General features: G+C 44.8%; 1 long non-coding RNA gene across 1 annotated transcript in view; it reads left to right on the forward strand.

Annotated features, from left to right (window-relative positions):
- Positions 1-24,347, forward strand: part of LOC148055444 (uncharacterized) — a 39,736-nt gene extending 15,389 nt beyond the window's left edge. Inside the window, exons 2-4 of the long non-coding RNA XR_015705353.1 lie at positions 11,926-11,983; positions 12,065-12,236; positions 23,285-24,347. This is a non-coding gene — a long non-coding RNA (uncharacterized LOC148055444). The remainder of the gene's footprint in view (positions 1-11,925; positions 11,984-12,064; positions 12,237-23,284) is intronic.
- The last annotated feature ends 1,234 nt before the right edge of the window (positions 24,348-25,581 follow it).

The following is a 25,581-nucleotide window of genomic DNA, read 5'->3' on the forward strand; positions in this document are numbered from 1 at the left end:
CTACAGAGCGGCTGTTTGCCACTGTACAGAGGAAATACGCGCGGCCAAAACTCAACTGGAGCTGAAGCTGGCCAGTACTGTGAAGGACAACAAAAAGGGCTTTTATAAATATGTAAATAGCAACAGGCAGGCAAGAAATAACAATGGCCCATTACTTGACGAGCATGGTCACCTCACAAACAGGGATATAGACAAAGCAGAGACATTTAATGCTTTCTTCGCCTCGGTCTTCAACACTGAGGATGGGCTCCGGGACCCCCAGAGCCCTGGGCTAGAGAACCATGACTGCGAGAACAACAAACTCCCAACCAACCCCGAACTTGTGCGGGATTTGCTGCTCCAGCTGGATCCCTATAAGTCAATGGAGCCCAATGGGATTCATCCCAGGGTACTGAAAGAGCTGGCTGATGTCATAGCGAGACCTCTCTCAATGATTTTCAATGCTCTTGGGAATCTGGGGAGGTCCCAGCTGACTGGAAGCTGGCAAACGTTGTCCCAATCTTCAAGAAGGGCAACAGGGATGACCCTGGTAACTACAGGCCTGTCAGTCTCACCTCTGCGCCTGGCAAAATCATGGAGAAGATTATTCTGGGAGTTATTGAAAAACACCTGAAAGACAACGCAGTCATTGGTCCCAGCCAGCATGGATTCACGAGGGGAAAGTCCTGCTTGACCAACTTGATTTCTACGACAAGGTTACCCACCTAGTTGACCAAGGGAAGCCAGTCGATGTAATCTTTTTGGACTTCAGTAAAGCCTTCGATACTGTCTCTCACAGTATCCTCCTGGACAAAATGTCCAGCATACAGCTGGATGAACACAGAATGCAATGGGTGAGCAATTGGCTGACGAGTCGGGCTCAAAGGGTTATATTAAATAGGGGTACATCGGGCTGGCAACTAGTCACTAGCAGGGTTCCGCAGGGATCCATCTTGGGGCCAGTGCTCTTCAATATCTTCATAAATGACTTGGATGCAGGACTTGAAGGTTTGCTATCTAAGTTTGCTGATGACACAAAACTGGGAGGAGCCGTTGACACTCTCGAGGGCAGAGAGGCCCTGCAGAGAGATCTGGACAAATTAGAGAGCTGGGCGATCACCAACCGTATGAAGTTTAACAAGGGCGAGTGCCAGATTTTGCACCTGGGACATGGCAATCCCGGATGTACATACAGACTGGGGAATGAGAGGCTGGAGAGCAGCCCCGCGGAGAGGGATCTGGGGGTTCTGGTCGACAGCAAGCTGAACATGAGCCAACAGTGTGCCCTGGCAGCCAGGAGGGCCAACCGTGTCCTGGGGTGCATCAAGCACTGTGTTGCTAGCTGATCGAGGGAGGTGATTGTCCCGCTCTACTCTGCATTGGTGCGGCCTCTTCTTGAGTACTGTGTGCAGTTTTGGGCGCCACAGTACAAAAAGGATACGAAGCTACTAGAGAGTGTCCAGAGAAGAGCCACGAAGATGGTGAAGGGTTTAGAGGGGAAGCTGTACGAGGAGCGGCTGAAGTCACTTGGTCTGTTCAGCCTGGAGAAGAGGAGACTGAGGGGAGACCTCATCGCAGTCTACAGCTTCCTCACGAGGGAAGAAGGAGGGGCAGGTGCTGATCTCTTCTCCCTGGCGACCAATGATAGGACCCGAGGGAATAACAGGAAGATATGCCAGGGGAGGTTTAGGTTGGACATTAGGAAAAGGTTCTTCACCCAGAGGGTGGTGCAGCATTGGAACAAGCTCCCCAGGGAGGTAGTCATGGCGCCAAGCCTGGCAACATTCAAGAAGCAATTGGACAACGCCCTCAGGCATATGTTGTGATTTCTGGGGTTGTCCTATGCAGGGACAGGAGTTGGACACGATGATCCTTGTGGGTCCCTTCCAACTCAGGACGTTCTATGATTCTATGAGGGAGCTAAAAGATAAGAGAGTATGTGTTTAATTAACAAACCGTGGAAAACTAACGGCTATACCCTTGAAGAAGAGCTGCTGGACTGATAAAAGGGAACATCTTGGCACCAAAGACTGGATGGTGGCCAGAAAAACATGAAGTCTGATAAAACTGCAGTAACTGTGTGAAAAGTAAATGTGGCGAGGGGAGATTGCAACCACCGACTCAATTCAGGACTGAAAAGACTTGCCACCCCCACCTGAAAGGAGCATGCATACTAATTTGCATAGCAAGCAAGGCTAATTTTAATATAGTAAACCAATAGTGTATGAAATGTTAATCACTAACCAATAAGTGTAAAATTAGGCAGGATTATACTAATCATGTAGTAAGATAAATATGCTGTAGTTATGTACAAAGGTGTGCTAGTTTTGTGGATTTACCACCTAGCACTCATCTCTGTGCAGAAATGAAATAAAATACCTCTGCTCTGTGTGTTAATTGGCGTCTACATACTGGGCGAGCGACCCTGCTTTTGGGACAACAGTTTTTGGCACCCCAGATGGGACTGCGCTGACAGCCTTGCCTGGATTGTCTTGCCATACCCGACGGGGAGAAGCAGTCCAACTGGACTCCAGCGCACACCGACCTGTTGGTTGGGGACTCCGTCGGCTCCTCTCCTGCAGTTGGGCAGTAAGCGACCCAACTGTGCAACACTATTTGAAAGAGATATTTTAAAGGGGAAAAGGGGGAAAGGGGCAAACCTCTTAAAGAGGCAGCTGGAGTTGGTTTTTCTGTGCTCTGCATAAGACACATCGGTAAAGACATGCAGCAGCAGCAGCATTGGTTTCTACACATTCTAATTGTAACATTGAAAGAAAATTTCTCATTTTGTAATTGGAATTTTGTGTGTATGAAACATTGATTTAAGCTTTTCACTACCGAAATGGGTTCCGCTGCTTCCAAGGAGGCTCCTCCTCTTTGCACTCCCTTAGGATGAATCCTAAATAATTGGAGTAAATTTGGAGGGGATCCCATGGCCATGAATAAATTAAAACGGTATTGTAATCAATGGTGGCCACAATATCAGTTGGATGATGGTGAAATATGGCCCGAAGATGGGTCTTTAAAATATAATGCTATATTACAATTAATGTTATTTTGTCAGAGAAATGAGAAATGGGATGAAATACCATATGTTGATTTGTTCTTTGCTTTAAGAAATTATTGAGATGTTAGGAAGCCATGTGGTCTGGTGGAATCGAAATATCAGAATGGAGTGTGCTCTTTAACTGAAAAGAAGGGAAAAAAAGAAAAAGAGGGTCTGTGCTTTACTAATTGTAAGATGGAAAAAAAATGGGTCAGAAGACATAGATGAATATACTCAGCTATTGGTAGCTCCTCCGAAACAATCAGAATTGAATGAGGAGGAAACTGAATCTGCTAGCCCTGTAGCAGGGAGAACTAGGGGACAGAGACCTATAATCCAAGCTACTCTTAGGCAGGCTGTAGGACCTGAAGGACTGCTGGTGTATGTACATGTACCATTTACTACTTCCGATTTATTAAATTGGAAACAGGCAGTCAGGTCTTGCCGGAATAATCCTGAGGGGATGTATAGTACTATTAAGACTGTAATGGTGACTCACAATCCTAATTGGGGAGATATAAAAGCCCTTTTGGAATATTTGTTTACCCGTGAAGAAAGGAAAGCAGTCCTAGAAAAGGCTCGAGAAGGACTTGCCCAACAGCAAGGAGGAGTACCTAATGCTGACACATACCTCCCAGGGGAAGATTAAGGTGGGACCTTAATACAAGCAAAGGATTAGAGAGTGTGAAAGAGTATCAAAAATTGATTCTATATGGAATCCAAAATGGGGTAGAAAAGCCCAAAAATTTGTCTAAGTTGTATGAAATAAGACAAGGAGACAAAGAAACTCCGTCTGCTTTTTATGAAAGGTTGTGTGAAGTAGCTCAAAGATGGACAGACTTGGATCCGGATGATGCTAGCAATATGAAATTGTTTAATATGTTGTTCATTGGTCAATCGGCATCGAATATTAGAAGGAAGTTGCAGAAAACTGAGGGTGCGGATGGAATGACTATTTCACAATTAGTAACAATTGCATCCAAAGTATATAATAATAGAGAAGAGGTAGAGGAAAAAGAGAAGCGAGGACGAGCAAAATTGCAGGCTTCTTTGCTGGCCGCCCTGACAGAGGGAAGAAGTGGTGTACAAGGAGGATTTAGAGGTAGAGGTAAGGGTCATGGAGGTAGCAGTGGAGGCCACTGTGAAACCCCCCTAAAAGCGAATCAGTATGCCTACTGTAAACAGGAAGGTCACTGTAAGAGAGAATGTCCACGTCTTTTGAACCGAGAGAAAGAAGCAGGGGAAACTGCTGGGGCAATGGCAGAGATTGGATTGGACTGAAGGGGACTGGAGGAATCTATTAAAGCTTCCCCGGCTGATCCTCTGGTTCCAGTTAAGCTGGGGAATGAAACAATTGATTTTCTGATTGATAGTGGGGCCACTTATTCTGTAGTAACTAGTTGTAAGGGACCTTTAAGCAAGACTAAGGTAAGTGTTGTTGGTGCTACAGGGAAAAGAATTTTGAGGCCATTTTTACAGCCTATGGAGCTCTCGATTGGGGATACTAAATTAACACATGAATTCCTTTATATGCCAGAATGTCCGTTACCATTACTTGGATGGGATTTACTCTGTAAATTGAATGCACAATTAACTTTTTCTGAAGATTCTGTCCAGCTACATATTCCCCCAGAGAATGCATGGAAAGCTCAGATATGTTTGCTAACTGAGAAGAATCCTGAGGAAGGAGGAGACATTCCAAACAAGGTATTAGAAGCGGTAGTACCCATAGTATGGTCATTGGGAACACTGGGACAAGCCAAGTATGTGACTCCGGTAAAGATCAAGCTAAAACCAGGAGCCCAGCTGGTAAAAAAGAAACAGTACCCTATTAAATTGGAGGCCCAGAAGGGATTAGAACCAGTGATAAATTCTTCTTTAGAGCATGGACAATTAAGGGAATGTCAGTCGGAATTTAATACTCCAGTTTTGCCTGTAAAGAAGCCTCATTCTCAGGAATATAGATTGGTACAGGATTTACGAGAAGTAAATGTGAGGACTGTAAACGTGCACCCCATGGTTCCAAATCCATATACCCTCCTTGCCTCAATTCCTGACAGCAATACTTATTTTAGAGTGTTGGATTTGAAGGATGCTTTCTTTTGTATACCTGTGGACAAACAGAGTCAGACTATTTTTGCCTTCGAATGGGAAAACCCGACTACAGGGCGGAAGATGCAGCTCTGTTGGACCATCCTTCCCCAAGGATTTAAAAACAGCCCCACGTTGTTTGGTAATGCATTGGCAAAAGAACTAGAACAATGGCACAGTGAATATGATACCATAACTCTGTTACAGTATGTAGATGACTTATTGATTGGTTCTGATACCTACAAAGAGTGTTTGGAAGCCACAATTAGCTTACTTAATTTCCTGGGTCTAGCAGGCTACCAAGTTTCTAAAAAGAAGGCCCAGATAGGAAAAGAGAGGGTCCAATATATGGGATTTGAAGTTACAAAAGGACAAAGAGAATTAAGTGCTGAAAGAAAAGAGACCATTTGTAGAATTGCTGTACCTACTTCAAAGAAACAATTAAGGGGATTTTTAGGGATGGCCGGGTGGTGTTGGCTATGGATCCCTAATTTTAGACTGATTGCCAAACCATTATATGCTGCCACCAAAGGAACTGAGGGGATTTTAGAATGGACATCAGAATGCCATAGAAGCTTTGATGAAATTTAGAGAAAACTGATGGAAGCCCCTGCCTTGGGGCTCCCGAATTTGAGGAAACCCTTTCAATTATATGTACACGAAAGGCAACAAGTAGTATTGGGAGTGCTGACACAAAAACTGGGGAGCTGGAAGAGACCAGTGGGATACTTTTCCAAACAACTGGATGAAGTCAGTAAAGGTTGGCCCACCTGCTTGAGGGCAGTGGCGGTGACTGTAATCTTAATTGAAGAATCTCGAAAACTGACACTGGGTCAACCGATTACTGTGTTTGTACCCCATGCTGTATCGTCTCTCCTTGAAAATAAGGGATATCACTGGATTTCCCCAAACAGGTTAGCAAAATATCAAGCTGCGTTACTAGAACAAGATGATGTCACGCTTTCTCTGACCTCCACCTTGAATTCTGCCACTCTACTCCCCAATCTCTGAGTCTGATGAACTACAACATGATTGTCTAACCACTATGGAACAAGTATATTCCAGTAGACCAGATCTACAGGATGATGCACACCAGGTGAACGACCCCACTTTTGGGACAATGAAAGGGCAAAATGGACGTCGTCAGATCCCAATGGATATAATCAACAAAATAACAGCCATGTCTCCACCAACCAGCAAAAAGGGAACATGAGCTTTCTTAGGCATTGTGGGTTTTGAAGAATGCATATTCCAAATTACAGTCTGATCGTAAGCCCTCTCTATCAAGTGGCCCGGAAGAAGAATGATTTCAAATGGGGCCCTGAGCAATGACAAGCTTTTGAACAAATTAAACAGGAGATAGTCCATGCAGTAGCCCTTGGGCCAGTCCGGGCAGTACAAGATATAAAAAATGTGCTCTGCACCGCAGCCAGGGAGAACGGCCCTACCTGGAGCCTCTGGCAGAAAGCACCAGGGGAGATTCGAGGTTGACCCCTAGGGTTCTGGAGTTGGGGATACAGAGGATCCGAGGCTGGCTATACTCCAACTGAAAAAGAGATATTGGCAGCATATGAAGGGGTTTGAGCCGCTTCAGAAGTGGTTGGTACTGAAGCACAGCTCCTCCTGGCACCCCGACTGCCCGTGCTGGGCTGGATGTTCAAAGGGAGGATCCCCTGTACACATCATGCAACTGATGCTCCATGGAATAAGTGGGTCGCAGTAATCACACACCGGGCTCGAATAGGAAACCCCAGTCGCCCAGGAATCTTGGGAGTGATCATGGACTGGCCAGAAAGCAAAGATTTTGGAATATCGCCAGAGGAGGAGGAGATGCCTGCTGAGGAGGCCCCACTGTATAATAAACTGCCAGAAAATGAGAAGCAATATGCCCTGTTCACTGATGGGTCCTGTTGTCTTGTGGGGAAGCATCGGAGGTGGAAGGCTGCTGTATGGAGTCCTATATGAAAAGTGGCAGAAACTTCTGAAGGAGAAGGTGAATCGAGTCAGTTTGCAGAGGTGAAAGCCATCCAGCTGGCTTTAGATATTGCTGACTGAGAAAAGTGGCCAATGCTCTATCTCTATACTGACTCATGGAGGGTGGCAAATGCCCTGTGGGGGTGGTTACAGCAATGGAAGCAGAGCAACTGGCAGCACAGAGGCAAACCCATCTGGGCTGCCGCATTGTGGCAAGATATTGCTGCCCGGATAGAGAACCTGGTTGTAAAACTACGTCATGTAGATGCTCATGTACCCAAAAGTCGGGCCACTGAAGAACATCAAAACCACCAGCAGGTGGATCAGGCTGCTAAGATTGAAGTGGCTCAGGTGGATCTGGACTGGCAACAGAAGGGTGACTTATTTCTAGCTCAGTGGGCCCATGACACCTCAGGCCATCAAGGAAGAGATGCAACATCTAGATGGGCTTGTGATCGTGGGGTGGACTTGACCATGGACACTATTGCACAGGTTATCCATGAATGCGAAACATGCGCTGCAATCAAGCAAGCCAAGCGGTTCAAGCCTCTCTGGTATGGAGGACGATGGCTGAAATATAAATATGGGGAGGCCTGGCAGATTGATTATATCACACTCCCACAAACCCGCCAAGGCAAGTGCCATGTGCTTACAGTGGTGGAAGCAACCACCGGATGGCTGGAAACATATCCCGTGACCCATGCCACCGCCCGGAACACTATCCTGGGCCTTGAAAAGCAAGTCCTATGGCGACATGGCACCCCAGAAAGAATTGAGTCAGACAACGGGACTCATTTCTGAAACAGCCTCATAGATACCTGGGCCAAAGAGCATGGGATTGAGTGGGTATATCACATCCCCTATCATGCACCAGCCTCCGGGATAATCGAACGATACAATGGACTGTTAAAAACTACGCTGAGAGCAATGTGTGCTGGGACATTTAGACATTGAGATAAACATTTTGCAAAGGCCACCTGGTTAGTCAACACTAGGGGATTCGCCAATGGAGCTGGCCCTGCCCAGTCAAGACTTTTACGTAATGTAGAGGGGGATAAAGTCCCTGTAATGCACATAAAAAATACGATGGTGAAAGTCTGGGTTACCCCTGCCTCAGGCAGAGGTAAACCCATTCGTGGGATTGCTTTTGCTCAAGGACCTGGGTGCACTTGGTGGGTGATGCGGGAGGATGGGGAAGTCCGATGTGTACCTCAAGGGGATTTGATTTTGGGTGAAAATAGCCAGTGAACTGAATTGTATGATGTTAGTTGCTATATAATACTGGATGTCATCACTTCTGTGATTACTGTGTGCCATATCAACAGTATACAGTAAGAATCACCCAAATTAATGAATGAACTTTGAGGAAACCAAGCAAAGTGCAGCAGTGATGGAACCAGAACTGGCTTCAGCATGCAACAATCCCACACCACACACCATCTCTCCTGCCCTGAAAGACTGTTATGACAGCTGAAGCCCAAAGTCATAAACTAAATGAACTCAACAAACATTTTAGAGGGATAGCCTATAGACTAAGGAAATTATATCTGTGTATATATCTATCTGTCTCAAAAGACTGGAAAAGTGGTGATGATTAATTGGCATGTATTGGAAAGTGTAAGACCTGGGCATGACGTAGACGGTATAGAATAAGGGGTGATTACAAAAAGGGTTGTCGTGGTTTAACCCCAGCCAACAACTAAGCACCACACAGCTGCTCGCTCGCTCCCCCCTACCCCGGTGGATGGAGGAGAGAATTGGAAGGGTAAAAGTGAGAAAACTCGTGGGTTGAGATAAGAACAGTTCAATAACTGAAGTAAAATAAAATAGAATAGTAGTAATAGTAGTAGTAATAATAGTAATAATATAATAATAATACAGTAATAATATACAAAGGAAGTGATACACTATACAATTGCTCAGCACCCACCGACCGATGCCCAGCTCATCCCTGAGCAGCGATCGCTGTCCCCTGGCCAACTCCCTCAGTTTATATACTGAGCATGACATCATATGGTATTGAATAGCCCTTTGGCCAGTCTGGGTCAGCTGTCCTGGCTGTGCCACCTCCCAGCTTCTTGTGCACCTGGCAGAGCATGGGAAGCTGAAAAGTCCTTGACTAGTGTAAGCCCTACTTAGCAACAACTAAAACATCAGTGTGTTATCAGCATTATTCTCATCCTAAATCCAAAACACAGCCCTATACCAGCTACTAGGAAGAAAATTAACTCTATCCCACGTGAAACCAGGACATGCATTAAACACTGCATAACCAGCCAGTCAAAAGAGGTGATTATCCCACTGTGTTTAGCATTGGTGTGGCCTCACCTGGAGTATTGTGTGCAGTTCTGGGCCCCACAATTTAAGAAGGATGTTAAGGTACTTGAATGGGTCCAGAGGAGGGCATGAAAGCTGGTGACAGGGCTGGAAGGCATGTCCTATGAGGAGCGGCTAAGGACTTTGGGTTTGTGTAGTTTGGAGAGAAGGAGGCTGAGGGGTGGTCTCATTGCTCTCTACAGCTTCCTGAGGAGGGGAAGTGGAGAGGGATGTGCTGATCTCTTCTCCCTGGTATCCAGTGACAGAATGCATGGGAGTGGTTCAAAGCTGCATCAGTGGAGGTTCAGACTTGACATTAGGAAACATTTCTTTACTGAGAGGGTGGTCAAACACTGGAACAGGCTTCCTAGAGAGGTGGTTGATGCCCCATGCCTGTCAGTGTTTAAGAGGCATTTGGACAATGCCCTTAATAGCATGCTTTAGCTTTTAGTCAGCCCTGAAATGGTCAGGCAGTTGGACTAGATGATCGTTGTAGGTCCCTTCCAACTGAACTATTCTATTTTAGAACTGATGATGACTTAGTTCACAGATATCTCATTTACTGGAGCTTATGCAAAAAGAAAAATCACAAGGAATGAAAAACAAAGTTACGGATTGTACATGTAGTCACATTTAGGGCCTGATCCTTCTGAATGAAGCCAAGCTATCTCTGTACTCATGGTAATTTGATGGGTCTTAGTTTTACTGTGCTGTCTTGTCCGTGACTGTTTTGTCATAACAGCCTCTGGATTACAACCCTAGTATTCCATAAGAAGAAGAATATATTCCATCTAGACACATGCTGTGCTGACATGCTTAATATCACTGCATCACTGAACTTGGAAATATCCAAGTCATTGCGTAGTCAGTTATGGTTATTTTTAGTGATTGTCCTCGCAAGTATACTGATATTTTTGTTTTATTCCTCATATGTTCTCACTGACTTTATAAGTTCATTTCACATCTCTCTGAGCAGCAGTAATAGCTTCTATGTACCATCTCAGCCATGTGTGGTTTACTTTTTACCCTTTGAGTGTGTGGATGGTTGAACCTAGCCTGCAGCTAAGCACCAACGTAGCTGCTTGCTCCCTCCTCTCTCCCGTGGGACAGGGAGAAAATATAAAGAAGGCAAGAAGACTTGTGGATTGAGATAATGACAGTTTAATAGGTGAAGCAAAAGCTGTGCACACAAGCAAAGATAAAAAAGGAATTTATTCACTACTTCCCATCAGCAGGCAGGTGTCCAGCCACGTCCTTGAAAGCAGGGCCTCAGCATGTGTAACAGTTGCTTGGGAAGATAAATTCCATAACCACAAATATCTGACCCCCTTCTTCCTTTTCCTGAGCTTTTATTGCTGAGCATGACATCATATGGCATGGAATATCTCTTTGGTCAATTTGGGGTAGCTGTCTTGGCTGTCTCCCCTCCCAACCTCTTGCCCAACCCCAGCCTATTCACTGGGGGATGCAGAGTGGGAAAAAGAGAAAACTTCAATGCTGTGCAAGTACTGTTCAGCAACAGCCAAAACACTGGTGTATCAACACTGTTTTAGTCACAAATCCAAAGCACAGCACCATACAGGTTGCTATGAAGAAAATTAAATCCATCCCAGCCAGACCCAATGCAGAGTGCCAGTATTTCTCTTCATTCACATCTTTTTCAGTTCATTCCTTCTCTTTCATGTTATACTTTTAAGAAGGCAGCTCTGCCTTCTGTAATGCTAAAACACTCTGTGATGCTAAAACATGAAGTTTGAGAACAATTCAGAGAAACAAAGTCTGACTAGCAATCAAATAGGTGTAAACAGACAAGATCAAGACATTTTTTAGGCCTGCCGGAATCACAGAATGGTTGAGGTTGGAAGGGTTCTCTGGAGGTCATCTAGTTCAACCCTGTTGCTCAAGCAGGGTCAGCTAAAGCAGGGTGCCCAGGACTGTGTCCAGTCAGGTTTTGAATATCTCCACAGATGAAGACTCCACAACCTCTCTAGGCAGCCTGTGTTAGTGTTTAACCATCCTCACAGGAAAAGAGTCTTTTCTTGTGTCCAGATGGAATTTCCTCATTTTTAATTTGTGCTCATGGACTACTGCGAAGAGTCTGGCTCCCTTTTCTCCATTCCCTCCCATCAGATATTTATACAGATTTATACGAATCCCCCGAGCCTTCTCTTCTCCACGCTAAACAGTCCCAGCTCTCTCACCCTCTCCTCATATAAAAGATGCTCCAGTCCCTTAATCATCATTGTGATAAGGCCAGGATGCTGTTGGCTGCCTTTGCTGTGAGGGTGTGTTACTGGCTCATGGTCAGCTTGTTCACCAAGACCCCAAGGTCCTTTTCTGCCAAGCTGCTTTCCAGCTGGTTGGCCCCTGCATGTACTGGTGCCTGGGGTTATTCCTCCCCAGATGCTCTCCCCTCATACACCAAGCACCTCACTCTAGAAGGTTTTAAGGTTGGTTAAGCATGATTTCCCCTTCGTAAATTCATGCTGACTACTCCTGATCACCTTCTTGTCCTTCAGGTGTTTGGAAATGGTTTCCAGGAGGATTAGTTGCTCCATCACCTTCCCAGGGACTGAGGTGAGTCTGACCAGCCTGTAGTTCCCCAGATCTTTCTTCTTTCCCTTTTTGAAGATAGGAGTGACATTTTCTCTCTTCCAGTTTTCAGGAACCTCTCCCAGTCGCCATGACCTTTGAAAGATAACTGAGAGTGGCCTCGCAATGACATCAGCCAGCTCCCTCAGCACTTGTGGGTGCAACCCATCAGGCCCCATGGACTTATCTATGTCCAGTTTGTTTAAATGCTCCCTAACCTGGTCCTCCTCCACTGAGGGTAAGTCTTCCTTGCTCCAGACTTTCCCTCTGGTCTCAGGGGTCTGAGATTCTTGAAGGCCAGTCCAACTGGTAAAGCTTGAGGCAATGAAGGCATTGAGTACCTCAGCCTTCCCCCATCATTTGTCACCAGTTCCCCTGACCCATTCAGCAGCGGGACCATGTTTTTCCTAGTCTTCCTTTTGCTGTTAATGTACTTGTAGAATCTCTTCTTGTTGCACTTCTCATCGCTTGCCAGATTCAACTCCAGGTCAGCCTTGGCTTTCCTAACCCCATCCCTGCAACTCTATACTCCTCCTGAGTCACCTGCCCCTGTTTCCACCTCTTGTACATTTCCTTTTTATGTCTGAGTTCAGTCAGGAGCTCCTTGCTCATCCATGTAGGCCTCCTGCTGCCTTTGTTTGATTTTCTACTTGTTGGGATGGACCTTTCTTAGAATCATAAAACAGCCCAGGTTGGAAGGGACCTCGAAAGATCATCTGGTCCAACCTTTCGTGGGAAAGGGAGCCTAAATGAGATTATCTAGCGCCCCGTCCAATCACATCTTGAAAACCTCCAGCGATGGGGACTCCACTACATCCCTGGGGAGGTTGTTCCAGTGAATGATTGTTCTCACTGTAAAAAATTTCTTTCTTATGTTGAAATGAAACCTCTCCCAGTGCAACTTGTACCCATTGCCCCTTGTCTTCTCCATGTGTCTCCTTGTGAAGAGAGAGCCTCCGTCCTCTTTGTATCTGCCCTTTAAGTACTGGGATACTGTGATGAGGTCCCCCCTGAGCCTTCTCTTCTCCAGGGAGAGGAGACCTAACTCCTTCAGTCTTTCCTCATAAGGCAGGTTCTCCAGACCGCTGATCATCTTCGGGGCCCTCCTTGGGACCCTCTCCAGTCTGTCCATGTCTTTCTTGAATTGTGGGGACCAGAACTGGACACTGGCCTGACAAGCGCTGAGTGGGATGATCACGTCTCTATCTCTGGTAGTAACGCCCCTGCGGATGCAGCCCAGGATCCAATTTGCCTTTGTTGCTGCACTGCTGACTCATGTTCAGCTTGTTATCCACCAGGACCCCCGGGTCTCTTTCAACAAGGCTGCTTCCCAGCCGCATAGATCCTAGCCTGTACTGGGCTCTTCTGGGTTATGTCATCCCTGGTGCAGGGCTTTGCACTTGTCTTTGTTAAACTTCATACTGTTCTTGAGCTTGGAGGAGGTGATCCTTGAATATCAACCAGCTTTCCTGTACCCCTCTTCTCCAGGGCCATATCACATGGGAATCTTCCAAACATCTCTGAACAGGTTAAAGTCTGCTCTCCTGAAATCCAGGACTGTGGTCCTGGGTTTTGCCCTTCTTCTAACTTTCACATCCCCAACCACTTCTTCCTTGTTTGTAAGGGTCAGGTCCAGCAGAGCAGCTTTCCATATTGGCTCCTCAATCACTTGTGCTAGAAAGTTTTCATTGATGTACTCTAGAAATCTCCCAGATTGCTTGAGACTTGCTGTGTTGTCCTTCCTGCAGATATTGGCGTGGTTCAAGTCCCCCATGAGGACAAGGGCCTGTGAACGTGAAGCTTCTTCCAGTTGTCTGAAGAAGGCCTCATCTTCTTCCTGATCATGAGGTCTATAGCAGATATACCCACTACAACAACACTCATGTTGATCAGCCCACTAATCTTCACCCATAAGCTCTCGACTGGCTCATCCACCCTGAGGCATTCCAGCTGCTCTCTCACATAAAGGACAACCCCCCTCCTCACCTTCCTGGCCTGTCTTCCTGAAAAGCCTGTGTCCCTCTATCGCAGCATTTCAGTTGTTTGAGCCATCCCAGCACATCTCTGTGATCTCAATGAGATTGTAGCCCTGTAACTGTGCACAGACTTCTAACTTCTGTTTTTCCCCATGCTGCGTGCATTAGTATAGAGGCATTTCAGAGGTGCACCCAAGCATGCTTGGGCAATTGTGCTGCCCAGTAGTGATAAAGGTCTAAGTCCATCTGTTTCCTAGCTCCAAAGCTGGCCAACAAGGACACTAGGTGGAGAAGGGGCTGTGCTCCCTATTGAGTTCCTGAGTAATCTTTTAGCAAAGATCAAAGGTACCTTGTAGTGCCCCCTCCTATCTCATATATCTGACATCAGACTCCAGCTATTTTTTGAGCAGCTCTCAGTTATGTTTTCATACAGCAGTGAGCTGCCTGAAAGTGTTTGCTGGAACACAGAAATAAATTATTAAGCTCTACTTGAATATTCTTCTCTTGAAGGACCACACTCAGCTTTGGATAAACAAAAATTTTTAATTAAAATGTAAGAATAAGTGGAACAATGGAGGATTTGCTTTAAATATTCCCAGTAAATCTAAATGAAAGCATTGGCCTACCAATAGTTGCATCAGGTTCAGACATTTTGCCCTTGATTCCTATGGAAGTCAGAATTTTTAGTTCAGGTGTGTTAAAACCTGTGTGTATTTTCAAATTTTATGAGAGGTAATTAGAATGATTATATTTCTATACAGGTAATTTTTTTGTTGTTGTTTTGGACAGCAGTATTCAGTCTGTGATCCTGAATATTCATTAATTTCTGTTAAAGAGGTCATGAAAAAAAACTTGGAACAATCAAGCTCTTCATCCATAGGTCTACATAAATTATACTGGGTTTTATACATTTACTAGAAAATTTGGAGGAATCTGCAAGTGAAAAGAAGTTGAGACTCACTGCTTTAGTGTATCAAATTATTTGCTTCCTGGAAAGGCACTAAACTTGAAACAAAAATAGAGAGGTACTTTATATATTGTCTAACTCAGCTCAATAGTTCCTGGAGTATTCAGAGAGAGCTTTTGGCTTCCTGAATAGAATTTTAAATGTGCACCCCAACCCAGGCTTTTTTATCAGCATTAGGAAGAGGCAGTTATCCCTGTACTATTCTGTAGTCACTGCAGAGCCCACAGCTGTTGTTGATGAACGTCTGTCTGTACCCAGAGGGGTTTGTTCATACCTTGTCACAGCAGGAAAACTCTGTTTCTGGAGGAGACTGGAGAAGGGTCTGCCTGGAGCATCTTGAATGCTTTCCTTTGGATGTTAGCACATCCCCACTGGGTCTACTTTTTGTATGGTGGCTTAATAGGTACCAATCACAGTAAACTGCCCAAAAGGGAGCATGCTTCCATCTAAATGCAGTCTGGTTTAGGGCAGAAATGTTTGCTTTGACAGGATACATCTTTAGCCAGAGGCAATGGTTGCCTTTGTGGCAGCATAAGAGTTCCTTAGGAAGGAGAGAATGGCTAGGGTGGGGAAGGAAGTGTTTCTGGTCTGTCCGTCCCCCGCCCCTTTTTCAAAAGAAAAACAAAGAGAAAAAGGGGGAAAGGTCTTTTTTTTGTTGCGTTTTGTCTTCCCAAGTAACCATTACCGTGATGGAGCCCTGCTTCCCTGGAGATGGCTGAACATCTGCCTGCCGATGGGAAGCAGTGAATGAATTCCTTGCTTTGCTTTGCTTGCATGCGCGGCTTTTGCTTTACCTATTAAACTGTCTTTATCTCAACCCACAAGTTTTCGCATTTACCCTTCTAATTCTCTCCCCCATCCTGCTTGGGGGAAGTGAGCGAGTGGCTGCATGGTGTTTAGTTGCCGGCCGGGGTTAAACCACGACAGTTTCTTTTCTACTCCCAAGGAAAATCTAGCTCTAAGTCATAAATGCCTGACAGTATTTTTTCAGTAACATTCTGAGCTTTTTAAAAGATCAAAACACAAATAAATTTTTAGAGGAAAACTGTGACATGAAAAGGTTGCCAGACAGGAGAGTCCCAAGAGGAAGCTGTTACGGAAGAGAGAGAATGGAGTTATAGCATCAGAGAAGAAAGGTTTCTAGTGAGCTCCCTACTACAGAAAGTCATGGTGTCACCGAAATCGGGAATAAACCTCTTAACACCAATGTAGCATTAAGAAGCAGGCATTCTCTTTATTGCAGCGCTGGATACACGGGGGATAGTTCCACCTAACATGCATGCCGTATGTTGCATCAGTCAAAGCTTATATCCCCCTGTTACATACATATGCATTGGATTTCCTAGAATTACTATACATATTCATTCTATTTCCTGGAACTAATTATAATATTTGCATAGTCTTTACACACGTGGCCTGAGTCTCCGAGGGCTTCCATGGGGGGTCTTCGATGGTCCCTGGTGGTTCCTAGTGGTTACTGAAGAGGTGTCTCTTAGTGTTCTTTTCATGAACTCTGAGTCTTTTCTTCCAGATGTGGTCTTGTCTTCTCAGGTTCCTTGTCTTGGTTTCAATGGGTTTATCTGCACTCCCCCAGGATATGCCAGTCACAGTTGGAAAGTCACAGTCATTGGGTGCATTCTTGTCTGAGGTCCCTGATAACAATGGAAGGAACCAAAGAAGCTTTATAAACACTAGAAAAAATTCCGTTTTTTTAGAATTCATACTGTGAGCGTAAGAAGCCCCTAAATAATATATGAATGCTGTGGTGCTTTTTTTTTTTTGCATTACAGTGGGGCAGTAATAGTGATGCCAAGTCAAGTAGTATTTCCTGAGGAAATGCTTCAGTAGCTGCAGTGCCTGGAGTCATCTGATGATATCAGAATGTCAGATGAAATTTTGAATAAATAAGAGCCTTTGATATGCTTCAATATAGATAAGAACATCTAGCCTTCTTCAGTATAAATAAATTTGACTCTGAAAAGCAAATACAAAGAAAAATATTTTTTAAATCACAATTTTTTGGAGCTAATGATACTTAGAGGCTGTCCTGGTTTCAGCTGGGATAGAGTTAATTTTCTTCTTAGTAGCTGGTATGGTGCTGTGTTTTGGATTTAGGATGAGAATAAGGTTGATAATACACTGATGTTTTGGTTCTTGCTGAGTAGAGTTTACACTAGTCAAGGACTTTTCAGCTTCCCATGCTCTGCCAGGTGCACAAGAAGCTGGAAGGGAGCACAGCCAGGACAGCTGACCCAGACTGGCCAAAGGGCTATTCCATACCATATGATGTCATGCTCAGTATATAAGCTGGGGGAAGAAGGAAGGGGGGGACGTTCAGAGTGATGGCGTTTGTCTTCCCAAATAACCGTTGCACATGATGGAGCCCTGCTTTCATGAGGATGGCTGAACACCTGCCTGCTGATGGGAAGTAGTGAATGAATTCCTTGCTTTGCTTTGCTTGCGCGCGTGGCTTTTGCTTTACCTATTAAACTGTCTTTATCTCAACCCATGAGTTTTCTCGCTTTTACTCTTCTGATTCTCTCCCCCATCCCACTGGTGAGGGGGGGAGTGAGTGAGCGGCTGTGTGGTGCATAGTTGCTGGCTAGGGTTAAACCACAACAGAGGCATGTTTGTGATTTTTTAGTGCTTTGGATGAATGAGCCTGTGATACAAGAGGGCAAATAAATGACACATGAAGCACCAATATCACCTGTTCAGTCGGCAGTTTTCTGCTCTTAAGTGGTTAAAATGCAAAGGATTTACATGAACTGGGACAAACTGTTTTCTCTTAAGCTCAGAAACCGCTAGGAAAGCCACCAGCTTTCAGAAGCATGAGAACACACAAAACGTGCTAGGGATTCACAATCCCACATATTACTAAGGGTGTTACTAGGTCCAAGCTGAGAACACCCCTGCAGAAAAGGCCTCTGGGTCCAAAGCCACAACATCCCCTATCTTGTTCCCAGGCAGACTTCAGTTAAACTAGAGTTATGTTAAAGAATACATCGCAGTGTTTAAAAATCCAGCAGGAACACTGTAATTATACTAAAAACATCACAAGAAATCAAAGTACTTAAAAGAAAGGAAATGCTTCTAGAACTGAAATACTATAAACTAAAATATGGAACTTGATACCCAAAAAAATTGTCTAATAAAAGTGCTAAGGATAGAGGAAATTTGAAGAAACTGTAGTTGTAAAATATGTTTAAAAGCTAACAGATATACTTTGTGCATCTGTCATTGTTGCCCAGGAGTGTGTGTGAAACAACAGGAAAGCCTTTGGATCTAAAAATGGCATGTTTTAGAGTTTGAAGTGCAGAAGGAAAAAAAATAGTGCATCATAATGCATAGGTCCTCAGGAAGAAGATGGGAACACTCTGCCCCATCATCCAGATCATTAATGAAGATGTTGAACAGGCCTGGACCCAGTATTGATAACTGCAATACACCACTAGTTACTGGCCTTCAACTAGACTTCATGCCACTGATCACCACCCTCTGGGCCCAGCGATTCAGACAGTTTTCAGTCCACCTCACTGTCTGCTCATCCAGCCCATACTTCAGCAGCTTGTCTGAAGGATACTTGAGGATAGTATGGGAGACAGTGTCAAAAGCCTTCCTGAAGTCTAGGTAGACAATATCCGCTGCTCTCTCCTCATCTACCAAGCCAGTCATTTCATCATAGAAGGTTATCAGGTTGGTCAAGCATGACTTCCCCTTGGTGAATCCATGCTGACTACTCCTGATGACCTTCTTGTCCTTTGTGTGCTTCAAAAAGGTTTCCAGGATTAGTTGCTCCATCACCTTCCCAGGGACTGAGGTGAGGCTGACCGGCTTGTAGTTCCCTGGGTCCTCCTTCTTGCCCTCCTTGAAGATGGGGGTGACATTTGCTGTCCTTGGGCACCTCTCCCAGTCATCATGACCATTCAAAGATTGTCGAGAGTGGCCTTGCAATGACATCTGCCAGCTCCCTCAGCACTTGTGGGTGCATCCCATCAGGGCCTGTGGACTTATGTACATCTGGTTTGCTTAAGTAGTCCCTGATCTGATCCTCTTCCACCAAGGGTACGTCTTCCTTGCTCCAGACATTCCCCCTAGGGCCTGGGATTTCTGAAGGCTGGTCTTGCTAGTAAAGACTGATGCAAAGAAGGCATTCAGTACCTCATCCTTTTTCATGTTGTGTGTCACCAGGTCCCCTGCCCACATTCAGCAGCAGGCCCACATTTTCCCCAGTCTTCCTTTTGTCACCTATGTAGTTACAGAAGCCCTTCTTGTTGCCTTTGACATCCCTCGCCAGATTCAGTTCCAGTAGGGCTTTGGCTTTCTGGCCCCATCCCTGCATGCTCAAACAGTGCCTCTGTATTCCTCCCAAGTTTACCTGTCCCTGCTTACATCTTCTGTATACTCCCTTTTTATGTAGAGGTTTGGCCAGGAGCTCCTTGCTCATCCACACAGGCCTCCTGGCATTTTTGCCTGACTTCCTGCTCGTTGGGATGGACCGGCTCTTGAGCTTGGAGGAGGTCATCCTTGAATATTAATGAGCTTTCTTGGGCTCCTCTTCCCTCCAGGGCCTTATCCCATGGGACTTTTCCAAGCAGATCCCTGAAGAGGCCAGAGTCTGCTCTCCTCAAGTCCAGGGCTGCGATCTTGCTTTTCACCCTCCTCCCTGCCCTCAGGAACCTGAACTCCACCATCTCATTCTCACTGCAGCCAAGGCTGCCTTTGACCTTCACATTCCCAAAGAGTCCCTCCTTGTTGGTCAGTAGGAGGTCCAGGAGAGCACCTCTCCTCATTGGTTCTTCTGTCACCTGGGTGAGGAAGTTATCATCGATGCACTCCAGGAACCTCCCTGACTTCTTATGCCCTGCTGTGTTGTCCCTCCAGCAGATATCAGGGTAGTTGAAGTCCCCCATGAGGACCAGGGCCTGTGAACATGAGGCTGCTTCTAGCTGTCTGTAGAAGTCCTCATCCACTTGTTCTTCCTGGTCAGATGGCCTATAGCAGACACCCACTATAGTGCCACCCTTACTTGTCTTCTCTTTAATCCTTACCCATAAGCTCTCACTCAGCTCATCAGCTATCCCCAGGCAGGGCTTCATGCATTCCAGCTGTTCTCTCACATAAAGGGCAACACCACCTCCTCATCTTCCTGATCTGCCCTTCCAAAAGAGCCTGTAATCCCTCCATTGCAACACTCCAGTCATGGGAGCCATCCAACCACGTCTTCATGATCCCAAGAAGATCGTAGCCCTGTAACTGTGCACACATCTCTAACTCATGTTTATTCTCCATGCTGCATGCATTAGTGTACAGGCACTTCACAGAGGCACCCCAGCATGGGTGTCAGTCTCTTTTCCCAAGAAGCAAGTGATAGGACGAGAGGAAATGGCCTCAAGTTGCACCAGGGGAGGTTTAGACTAGATATTAGGAAAAATTTATTCACCAAAAGGGTTGTCAAGCATTGGAACAGGCTGCCCAGGGAAGTGGTTGAGTCACCATCCCTGGAGGTATTTAAAAGACATGTAGATGTGGCGCTTAGGGACATGGTTTAGTGGTGGACTTGGTAGCATTAGGTTAATGGTTGGACTCAATGATCTTAAGGGTCTTTTCCAACCTAAATGATTCTATGTTTCTATGCTGATTTCCCAGAAAGGGTTTGGGGAATTTCTCCATAATGGTGCCTTATAGACACTTCCTTGCTTTCATGCAAATGCTGGAGGTGACCCCACTTGAGTCCTGTTTTGTTGATTCTGTGATCCTCTTCTGTCACATCACTCCAGGCGCATTGCTCATTAGGCTTGTCCATCATTCCCCCTAAGGGCTGCTGGTTACTCTACCCCCTCCCCCATCATTCTTTGTTTAAAGTCCTTACCAGGTGAACAATCCCACAGGCAAAGTTATCTTTGCACGGCTGTCCTGGTTTTGGCTGGGACAGAGTTAATTTTCCTCCTAGTAGATGGTATAGTGCTTCCTCTCAGATTTAGCATGAGAACAATCTGATGACACACTGATGTTTTAGATGTTGCTAAGTAGTGCTTACAATAGTCAAGGACTTTTCAGCTTCCCATGCTCTGCCAGGTGCACAAGAAGCTGGGAGGGGGCACAGCCAGGACAGCTGACCCAAACTGGCCAAAGGGCTATTCATAGAATCGTTAAGGTTGGAAAAGACCCTTAAGATCATCGAGTCCAACCGTTAACCTAGCACTGCCAAGTCCATCACTAAACCATGTCCTCGAGCGCCACATCTACCCTTCTTTTAAATACCTCCAGGGATGGAGACTCAACCACTTCCCTGGGCAGCCTGTTCCAATGCCTGACTACCCTTTTGGTGAAGAAATTCTTCCTAATATCCAAGCTAAACCTCCCCTGGCGCAGCTTGAGGCCGTTTCCTCTCGTCCTATGACTTGTTACTAGGGAGAAGAGACCGACCCCCACCTCGCTACAACCTCCTTCCAGGCAGTTGTAGAGAGCAATAAGGTCTCCCCTCAGCCTCCTCTTCTCCAGGCTAAACAACCCCAGCTCCCTCAGCCGCTCCTCATAAGACTTGTTCTCTTGACCCTTCACCAACTTCGTTGCCCTTCTTTGGACACACTGTAGTACCTCGATGTTTCTTCCCCTCTCTTCTGAGTGAATGTCCCGATTTGATGTTACTTGATTATTTTTAACTTAACTATACTGTAATAAAAGTTTACAATTCAGAGAATATGAAATATTGTGAAATAACTACATTGGATTTTTAAACTGAGATTAAAGACATTTTATAAAATATGCTGTTGTAACAAGAATCCTTTAAATATTTACGTAATTTCTAAAAAATACTGAGGGAGAGCAGAGCATGTGTGTTTATTGAATTACTGTGATTGTTGTGGAAAACTGAGATTCCCTTACCGACACTGAACAGTAACTGACTCTAGACCCTTCACCAACTTTGTTGCCCTTCTTTGGACATGCTCCAGCACCTCGATGTCCTTCTTGTAGTGAGGGGCCCAAAACACAGCACTCGAGGTGCGGCCTCACCAGTGCCGAGTACAGGGGCACTATCACCTCCCTGGTCCTGCTAGCCACACTATTCCTGATACAAGCCAGGATGCCATTGGCCTTCTTGACCACCTGACCACACTGCTGACTCATATTCAGCCGGCTGTTGACCAACACCCCCAGGTCCTTTTCTGCCAGGCAGCTCTCCAGCCACTCCTCCCCAAGCCTGTAGCATTGTATGGGGTTGTTGTTGTAGGAATAAGTGAGATTGTGTTTTACTTTGACGAGATGCAGCTGTGCCCTTGAGGCTTGTTACAGGTTCGCAGGAATGCAGCTGTGGCCTTGAGGCTTGTTGTCTTCTTGTTCCATATTGGATCCTTTCCCAGTCTCTGGGCAGGACATTCCTTTTCTTATCTTGAATAGTTGCAGCTTCTGCCGATGGTTTCGGCTACCTTATCTTCCTGGTTTGCACCGGTTTCAGGGCCTTCCTTCATGTAGCTAAGTAAGAGTTCAGCATACGGTCAGCGTATCTAGGTGAAAGTTCACAGCTTGCAGTCTAAGGCTTCAGCAGGTCTTTGGATCCTTATTTGAGCTAAAAAGTGACTTCTACACCAGGGACCACCAATTGATTGTGGATGCACTTGGTGCAGCCTAAAATAATGTTTCTCTTGCTCTTAGTTGTATCCAAGCTCAATTGTGGATGCAATCTATGGTAGCAGCAATTATAAGAGAAGGTAAAGAGGGCACCTTACCCACTGAAATTCGAAAGGTAATTTGGGATAATGCAACTAAATTTGAAAAAGAATTACGATCCTGGTGGTATTTAGTCAATTTCACTTATGACCCCATCAGCAATAAGGCCACAGCTTTTCTCTTAACAATACACAATGCTTTGGTATACACCATATACCCAATCATTGCGCTAGGATTAAATCATAGTGGAGCTATACTCTATCCATTAGAACATAGAGTGTGGGCCCAACAAAACAGAAACAAATGGCAAACTGTTGATGTTAACGCATGTGTTGTACCGGAACAACGAGGATTTATTTGTGGGAGTAACACCATCAAAGCCCAAGACATTTGTCTTGATGCTGAACAAAATGACACTGTTTGTCATTCTGAAATACATCCCAATGAAACCCCTGAAGCTACTTGTATATATTGGAAAAGGATGTGTTTGTATGAGAACCCTTTGTGATTTTATATTCGTAGATAACATTACTGTAGATACAAGCAATCACTCAAATCACACTTTACTAAAGTTGTGGGATGCGACTTTAATTATTCAGCTCCTGTTACATCTTATCAATTGTTACAATCTAATTATACATTGAGTCAAGATTTATTGCCTACCCCCATCAGAATGAATCTTACATTGGTAAAGAAACTACTACAATACGATGACCTGTGTCAACTGCTAGAACGCATCCGAAACAATGGACACAAAACTCTAAGCACTGTTCATCATGATGCAGAAGAGATACACCATGTCTTAGAAAGAGTGAAGAAGGATGGAGAACACGATTGGTGGGAAACTCTTCTTGGATGGTCACCAACAGCAACGGGAGTGTTTAATCTTATGCTTCAACCAGTTGTGATTTTACTAACTCTAATATGCCTATTGCTTATAATTATGTTGTATATAAAGGTTTGGTACATGATAAAACAAATAACCCAACTTCAACCACCCAAAACATACAAATTAATGCATAACAAATAGCAGTGCTTCCTTGTCTACTTACTGTGGATCTATCAGCGCACAAACTATCAATATACTATTTATGGCACACAGGCAAGAGGTGACCGTACCACCACTCTGTGGAGGTAAGATGAATTGACTATAGTCACGGGGTGGAATGTGGTGGTGTGCTCCCCACCCCCCGTGCAAGCAGTAAACACCAGTGTGGGTCGTGATGGCTGCATCCAGCTTATGCTGGACTTTGGGGATGGATGGCAACAAAGTAGCCAAGGGCTGTCTGAAGCAGGGACCCAGATGTCTTGCTGGTATGCAAAAATGTCTATAAGTCAATCATCTTACTCCTTAAATAGCGGACAGCCCAGGGCCCGTTGAGCTCTCCTGCATGGCAGTGGGCTGCATGCCAGGATCTCCCCTTGCCTCTCAAAATTACTCCTTGAGGTTGAGAGATTCCTTGCCTCAACAGAACCTCAGTAAGTGACTAAGAGCATGCTAAACTTGGAAATCTTAGCTAAGTTATATAAAGGATTGATTGCGCATATATAATCCTTTAGACATAAACCGTTGACCAAGTCTGGAACTAGGACTGGATCCAGCTGCACCTAGACTCCTCTCTGAGAAGAAGTTTAGAAAGCAAGGGGGTCCTTTCTGAACCTCATGACTCAACAGGAGGGCCTCCCTGACAGACTTGTCTGACCCTGTCCTCTGTGCAGTAAATAATCAAGTGTACCTTGCCATCGAATCTTGTTAAACCACTGTCGCGTTTACCATTGAACTGTGTTAACTCACTGGTTTATATCAATAAAGTATATTTTTTTTGCTTCACTCTTACGAGTCAAGTGCACTCTCACTCTCTCCACGACAGAGTTATAAAAATGTAGTGATGAGAAGAATACATTTACTCAGTGCCTATAAAAACTTGAGTTCCTAACTCTTTATAGGTCATAAAATAGAAGGTATTTGTTTCTTCCTAAGGTATTTTTGTTTCAGTTTGGGGTTCTAATTTTGCTTTGTCTTTTAATGAGCTTTGTCCACATGGCATATTCCTCTTACAATGGGCCATGATGGATTTTCAGCTCAGGAATCGCAAGCTGGGAATAGGGGAGGTGCTGTACGTGGCTTTAAGTAGTTATTGCAGAGGTAGGTTGGGATGTTTTGTGCATCAGTTTACAGTCTTTGGCTGAAATCAGTATTTCTAGTATCTCATTTTTCTGAGCAACAAAATCTCATGTAATATCTACAAGACAGAAGAAAATGCACATCTGACATATTATAAAAAGAAAACAAAATATACAAGAACTACATTAACAAAGTCCACTGATAAATTTTGTTATTATTTTGCCAGCTGCATAGGCTTTTGCCCTGCCAATATTGTCTGGTAATGTTTGATTTTTCTTTTTTTTTATTATCTGTTTCATTCACTGTAATTTGATTGTGGTGTCTATCTTGTCTCAGTACTCTTATAAGTTTGGTAGTCTTGATGCTGTAAAACAAAGAACTATTTATCTTTTTTCCTACAATTTCACTTAAAAATTTATATCTTCTCATATACTCTGCTGTAGGAATAAGTGAGATTGTGTTTTACTTTGACGAGATGCAGCTGTGGCCTTGAGGCTTGTTACAAACAAGTTTGTGAAACTTAGAGGCAGTAAAATAAGGATGAGATTGGATACATCCCTGAAAGAGGAATTTGCGTGCACCAGCTTGAAGAACCAATAAGTAACGCTGAAGAGACGCGTGGACGTAAGACAGTAGCCAATGAAATGGGTTTTGCTTGCTCGTGAACACTAGATCATTTTATAAAAGGGATAGATTGTAAAAATAAAGGGTCTTCGCTTGTCTTCGCCTGAACTCATATGCGGAGTCCGTGTCTCATTCCCTTCAAATGGTGACCCCGACGTGATCCGGAGGAGGCAGCGCTGCAAGTAGCGTCCAGAGGGAACCCCAGATGAACGACTCAAGC

Source organism: Nipponia nippon, unplaced genomic scaffold (assembly GCF_047370975.1).
Source record: "Nipponia nippon isolate SJK-2023a ecotype South Korea unplaced genomic scaffold, ASM4737097v1 scaffold_22, whole genome shotgun sequence".
In the NCBI taxonomy this organism is placed as follows: Eukaryota; Metazoa; Chordata; class Aves; order Pelecaniformes; family Threskiornithidae; genus Nipponia; species Nipponia nippon.